This window comes from Pristiophorus japonicus, chromosome 9 (genome assembly GCF_044704955.1).
Source record: "Pristiophorus japonicus isolate sPriJap1 chromosome 9, sPriJap1.hap1, whole genome shotgun sequence".
Classification (NCBI taxonomy): Eukaryota; Metazoa; Chordata; class Chondrichthyes; family Pristiophoridae; genus Pristiophorus; species Pristiophorus japonicus.
The window spans coordinates 125,444,564-125,451,885 of NC_091985.1; the positions used below are offsets into that span (position 1 = coordinate 125,444,564).

The 7,322-nt window shown below is 48.1% G+C and overlaps 1 non-coding gene across 1 annotated transcript; it reads left to right on the plus strand.

Moving 5' to 3' along the window:
• Positions 1-1,253: 1,253 nt before the first annotated feature.
• LOC139274479 (U5 spliceosomal RNA) lies at positions 1,254-1,367 on the plus strand. The gene has a single exon (XR_011595536.1). It is a non-coding gene; the product is annotated as a U5 spliceosomal RNA (small nuclear RNA).
• The last annotated feature ends 5,955 nt before the right edge of the window (positions 1,368-7,322 follow it).

The window sequence follows — 7,322 nt, forward strand, 5'->3', positions numbered from 1 at the left end:
GAGCATGCGGAAGCCAAGCGCAAACAGCAGAAGGACCCCACCCACCTGTCCATCCAACCACTGTCTGTCCCATCCGTGACAGAGACTGTAGGTCCCGTATTAGTTTCTTCAGTCACCTGAGAACTCAACTTAGTGTGGAAGCAAGCCATCCTCGACTCCGAGGCTCTGCCTAAGAAAAAGAATCAAGCATTTAGTTGGAAGGAAGTTTCTTCACAAGTTTCTTCACCAATCTTGCTGGTCATTTCTATCACAGTTTAAATGAAGCAGGCAGCATGTCCCTTTGATACCTCTGGAATTGACTTCCATTTCTCTCCTGGCCGGCCTCCCAAATTCCAGCCTACACAAGCTTGAGCTCATCCAAAACTCTACTGCCCATATTTTAACATATAACAAGTCCCGTTCGCCCATCACCCCTGTGCTCGCTGACCTACATTAGCTCCCAGTCTGGCAACGCCTGACTTTAAATATTCACACCCTTGTTTTCAAATGCCTCCATGGCCTCACCCCTCCTTATCTCTATCATCATCATCATAAGCAGTCCCTCGAAATCGAGGAAGACTTGCTTCCCCTCTAAAAGTGAGTTCTTAGGTGACTGAACAGTCCAATACGGGAATTACAGTCTCTGTCACAGGTGGGACAGACAGTCTTTGAAGGAAAGGGTGGGTGGGACTGGTTTGCCGCACGCTCCTTCCGCTGCCTGCACTTGTTTTCTGCATGGTCTCGGCGACGAGACTAGAGGTGCTCAGCGTCCCCCCAGATGCTCTTCCTCCACTTTGGGCGGTCTTTGGCCAGGGACTCCCAGGTGTCGGTGGGGATGTTGCATTTTATCAAGGAGGCCTTGAGGGTGTCCTTGAAACATTTCCTCTGCCCACTTGAGGCTCACTTGCCGTGTAGGCGTTCCAAGTCATCATTATCATAGGCAATCCCTCGAAACGAGGATGACTTGCTTCCACGCCCAAAAAAAGGACGCGTTCATAGGTGTTTCAATGAAGGACCCGATGTACATCCTGAAGGGTGGAAGATGCCTGTGCATGGATTTTAATAATAATCTGCTTAGTACTTTGCAAACAAGCAAAATAAACTTCAATTCTGACCGTGGTTTTCACAGAAATTGAAGATTGCAGTTAATTTTCCTCATGCTGTAATGATCTGTGGTAATATATTCTCTCTGAATGTTGGTTTTAGTCGCTCAGCACAATGTTAAAGAGACAAGTCGCTGCTTGCGTGCGAGGGGCTGCGTGGGATTGGTTTGTACATTCTGGTTTCTCTTCAGATTGTATAAATCTTTCGCCTTTTACTAAAGATTTCTGTGGAGAGCAACACTTGGAGGTTTAATCAATTTTTTGAGGCCCTGCTTTTGTGGGGCTGTCTAATTGTTGAAAAAAAATATTAATCTTTAGTTTTTGAGTATGTATTAGGTGTGGCTTTGTGAAGTTGTAATTATTATTTTGAATATTGAGTCTACTTGCAGTAGTTGTGATGAGGAGGCAATTGGAGCAATAGTCTGGTCCTTAAGTGTTTTGGGTTTATATAAATTGTGTCCTTGAAATGCATTACTATTATGTCTGCTACAAATACTTCACGGGTGACAGACGAGTCTAAACATCTCCCCTTGATATTCAACAGCATTACCATCGCAGACTCCCCCACCATCAACATCCTGGGGGTCATTGACCTGAAACTTAACTGGACCAGCTGTCATGTATGTAGACCATGTATACTAACTGTATAGTCACATAAGGTGTGCCACCAGAGGGCACTGCGGTGGGAGACCTGAGGGTCACCTGCATCGGTGTGCAGGGCCCAGTATAAAAGGCTGCCCACTATGCTTGTGCCTCATTCTGGAGTTACAATAAATGGGATTCAGGTCAAAACAGCTCAAGTACAAGACTAGACCTCATGGATTCATTCATAAGAGAATGAAAGACATAACAACTGGCGACGAGATTATGAACTTTCACGCAAAAATGACTAACGGTGCACTAGAAAAGTTCTCAGAGGTTGAAGATTGGGAAGCTTTACAGAACAGCTCGACCAATGTTTCGTAGCAAACGACCTGGTAGGCTATGATCCGGCTATGCTGGCAGATAAGCACAGAGCTGTCCTGTTGACCAATTGTGGGCCCGCGGTCTATGGCCTCATCAGGGACTTGCTTGCACCAGAGAAAACAATGACCAAGTCATACGAGGAGCTGAAAGTGCTAATTCGGGACCAACTCAAACCGAAGGAGAGCATCCTCACAGCCAGGCATCGATTTTATACACACCGCCGCTCCGAGGGAAATCATGAAGTACGCTGCCGACCTCAGGAGGCTGGCAGGACCATGTGGATTCGGTGCATCCCTCGCCGATGTGTTTCGGGACGTCTTCGTAACTGGCATCGGTCATGAGGCCCTTCTTCACAGGCTTACTGTCTGCCGAAACCACCGTCACTCTGCAGAAGGCCATCAGCATCAGCCAGGCATTCATGACCTCGAGCTGCAGCTCCTCATCATCATAGGCAGTCCCTTCATTGAGGATGAACTGCCTTCCAATGTATTGTGCAAATTTTTATATGAATAAAGTATATTTTGGAAAAAAAAATGACTTGCTTCCACACCAAAAAGGGTAAAGTTCACTGGTGTTTCAATGAAGGACCTAATATTCCAGATCACTGCAAAGGCACGGTGGGGAAGAGCCACAGTTTAAAGCCCTTCCCCCAGGGGCTGGAATCAGTACAAAACTCCCCTCGGGCTGTACTTGTAAACTTTTTGTATACATAGTGCACCATGATCTGAAAACACCTATGTAGTGCCATGTATAATGCCAAGTTCTGTTTAGTAATGTATGCTGCAAAGAAATTCCGTGTACCGTATAGTGCCACATGTAACATCATTTGATGACTGTATTACAATGTATCCTGGATTGTACTGAATTGTACCTCGAAATGTAAAGCAAGCAAATGTATTGAACGGAATTACCGTCGGCATCCAAATGTATTGTATGGAATTGCTGACCGCATCCAAATGTACTGAACTGCTTTCCAATGTATTATGCAAATTTTTATATGAATAAAGTATATTTTGAAATTAAAAAAACCTGTGCTGTGCCATGTATAATGAAAGTTTCTGCACTGTTTCGTAATTTGTAAAGAAATATAAATGTATCCCCATCTGTTCCATGTACTGCTTTCATCTGCATAGTGCTGCATGTAACGTGATTCGTGATCGGTATTGAAATGTATCCTGGAATGTAATGTAAACCTGTTCTCATCTGCTCCATGTAATACCATTATTTGTACAGTACTACATGCAACGTGATTTACGGATTGTACTAAACTGTACATTGAAATGAAATGTACGCTTGTGCACTGTGAACTGCTCTCAACATCCAAACGAATTGTATGGAATTGCTGACCTCAAGGTACTGAACTGTTTTCCAATGTATTGTGAAAATTGTACATGAATAAAGTATATTTTTGAAAAAAAAAATGACTTGCTTCCACACCAAAAAGGGTAAAGTTCACAGGTGTTTCAATGAAGGACTTAATATTCCAGATCCAAAACTACATTCTGAAGGGTGGAAGATTCCTGTGCGTGGATTTTTTTAACGTGAGGTGGCTGTTGCACACCAGCCACCACACGGGCTTGACAGAGCTAGGTCTTGGTCCAGTGGCAAGGATTACCCAAGACAACTGGAGACCAGCTCTGCTGCATGGACCTAGAGATCACACATATCACAGTGTGGGCCGGCCCGTACTGCCCCTGGGCCCATGCCTCTTCTGGGCATTGAACTCAAGCCTCTCCTGGGCCCCAAGCAGATGATGACTCATTCTGGAGGACTCAAAACCGGAAAGTACTGTAAATAGAATGGTGCCTTTCACAGGCAGAACTGTTGAACGTGAATCTGCCCAGGGAAGAGCGTACAGGCCCCCGACTCCTTTAGCTCAGAGTCCGCCGAGGGGTACAAACGTAACTCGAGTTACACCATGCTGCCGTTGCGGAGGTAATCACAGGGCTCATCAGTGTTGGTTCAGAGACTATGTGTGCAGAGGCTGCAGCACAAAGGGCCACCTCCAGCGAATGTGCAAAAGAGCTGTGACTCACCACGTGGAAGAGGAGTCAGCAGATGGCTGTGAATCCAACGTGGATTACGAGGAGATGGCTAGAGAAGCAGCTCAGTCCCAGGATGAAGTGTATGGAGTATATACCTGCAGCACAGATTGTCCTCCAGTGATAATGGAATTCGAGATAAATGGCGTTCCAATCTTCATGGAATTGGACACAGGGTCGAGTCAGTCAGTAATGAGCCAGGAAGCCTTTGAGATGCTATGGAACGATCAAGCTGAACGACCCAAGCTGGTCCCGGTTCAGGCAAAGCTGTGCACCTACACCAAGGAACTGATATCAGTTGTTGGTAGTGCGGATGTAAGTGTATCCCATGATGGCACGGTGCACAATTTATCATTGTGGATTGTTTCAGGTGGTGGACCAAAGCAACTTGGAAGATGATGGATGGGGAAGATTCATTGGAACTGGGAAGACTTCATCCCTCCAGCGATTGACATCCCCCATGCTCAGAGGCAGAGCAAACCGCCACCTTTGGTTGGACCAGGCACTGGAGAGCAGATCTGCGCAGCCCCGAGGCACAGACCGCTCATCACGACGGCGTGGCGATGATCCGGCCGAGACGACCCGAACGCACTTTCCCGGTTTCAGTGGCAGGGCTCCTGGGGAGGAAGATTGGATCCGATGGTGCCTTCTCAGCTTCAGTGGCAGAATCCCTGGGAAAGAAGATCGTGGCAGTTGACATCATGGACAGGGAAAAGATGGCGTCCAAACCATGAGGTGCAGCGCTAATTGAGCAATGACACATGGTTCCACGCAAGGAAGACGATTGGGGTAAAAGTAGTAAGGCCATTTTAAAGGAGGCCAGCAACCCGCCATTTTTGAGTGAACTGCTTGAAATTGGTAACCAATGTAAAAGTCCAGCTGTAACGAGCAAAATGTTGTTGAGTGATGTCGGGTGCAAATTGCAATCAGCGAATGTAGCGGGCGAACACCTAACAGTCGTATACAGGTCCAGCGGGCTACCCAGTGCTGTAGCCTTTGACTCCGGGACCAGAACGATGCATCATAAAGTGTCCCCACAGCTGACAGGAGTAGACAAGCCGCAGAGTAAACAACCCCTGGAGAGCAGAGGCACCGGTAGCAATACCCTGCCTCAGATCGGTTTAACATTGCAGGCACCCGATGGCATGAACCATCATGGGCCAGAAACAGTAAACTGCGCCTATGCTCGCAGTCGGCTACTGTCGCCCACCACCGGGTGGAAAAGGCGTAGCCCACAAACCCACTCGCCACCACGGCAATGCCCAAGAGCGAAGGGTCACCCGCAACGGCTCCTCCGAACGGGACCTGGACCAGCCAGGATCCCAAACTAGAGTGTGCTCAGAACGGTGCCCTCAAGAAAATCGAGTCAGCAGTCCCCTGCAAACTGCTAGACAAGACGAGGTAGCCCCACTGACACTTAGACGAAACATTCACTCGCTCAGACCACTTCCCAGGGAGCAGCAGTGACACTGTGCAAATGAAAAGGACAGGGAGGTTGTTGTGTATGTAGGCACCTTTAGTAATGACTCCACGAGGCAGGGTATGGTGCTTGAACTCTGCAGACTTGCAGTCCTTTTATTAGCAGCTCCTGAGTGCCGAACAACAAGCTGTGTGTTCCTTTTTATACTGGGTTACCTGCCGTGCACAGGCAACCCCTGGGTCTCCAACAACAGCACCCTCTAAGGTATGTACAGTCCAAGGTTACATTCAATGTTGCATACAGTGTTGCAGACATCACCAATAAACAGACATGCATACACAACAATACTCCCCCCCCCCTGAGCATTTTTCATATCCTAGTTGTCATGACCAGGGGAGGTGATCAGTGGTGGGCTATGGGAGGTTGTGGTGAGGGTTTTGTGGTTGCCAGGTGTGACCCCTGTGCTTGAGGCTGGCCTCGTACGTTTCCCCTCCCTCACACACAAACCAAGTGGGTATCACTATTGTGGGATCCCTCGGGGAGGTAGCCACAGCAGCAGTGGGTGGTGTGTATACACTGTGATGTGGGTAGTTGTGGGGTGGTGGACAGGGCCACAAGACTGGGTGGGCTCCTTGTCCACCATTGGGGATGAAGGTCAGGTCATCCCAGGGTTTGCCAGCTGGAGGGTATTGGTCACATGCATCTGGTGTTGGCCCTGGTGGCCAGGGGCTGTAGGGCTGGTCTGCTGCAGGTTGCCATTGGTGGTGGCTGGGCTGCCCATTGACCACTGTCCCTGTCTGCTCCCACTGCCTGTGTGTGTGTCCTGCAAGGGGCATCACATTTGTTCCAAATGTCCAGGCTACATGGTCAGGTAGCTTGCTGGACCTGGGGGTCTGCCACAGGGCGATTCCATTGGCATTAGCATGGTCCCTGTAGGACCCAATGTCCTCAGGCAGTGTCCTACCGGCATACATGACACCTTGGCTCTGATCACACATAGTCGAGCCTGCATTATACATTCTAGCACTTGCATCACTTTTGTGTGTCCTGGTTTTAACAGACATGGTTACATTAGGCATTTCACAATCTCTTATCATTACTGTTAAGCATTCTAAACTTGTTCTTAACCTTACTGACACCTGCATTCATCTCATTAGTCACATTAGTTAAACCAGCATCACAATTCCTGTTTACATTGCATACATTTTCATATTTGCACCCTTTAATTGCATCTCTAGCTTTAAAGTCCGTGTACTCAATTAGTTGGAACTTCCCCTTTAAATTTTTTTGGTTACCAGTCTCCTTTAAGGGAACTTTCAAATCCGATTGGCCGCTCGATGTCACATGACGCTCCTCCATGTTGACTCGCATTTTGAATGCAGGTCTGCTGCTCACCAAGCAGCAGCCATTTTGTGGTGCTCCTTTCTTCCACATTCTTGTGGTGGTACAGCCATTTTGTGGTCTTGTTGCAGGCAGGCTGTGGTGGTCTTTTCTTCCACAGGGTCACTTCGCCTGATGTGGACTCGGTTCATCCAATTCCTGCCCAGCAGCGTGGTACCGTCGCCGGCTACAATCCACAGGGGGAGTTTGTGCAACACGCCGCCCTGGGAGACCTGGACGTCTACACTGCCAACGATTTGAATTTTACCTTTGGTGTAGGTGAGCAGCTTTGCCTGGACAGGAGACAGTTTTGGTTGAGTGGCAGGATTCCTCCAAATTTTTTCAAAGGTCTTTTGGCTCATCACAGACTGGCTTGCCCCTGTGTCGATCTCCATGGAGACTGGGACCCCATTGATGTCCACTTCCATCATC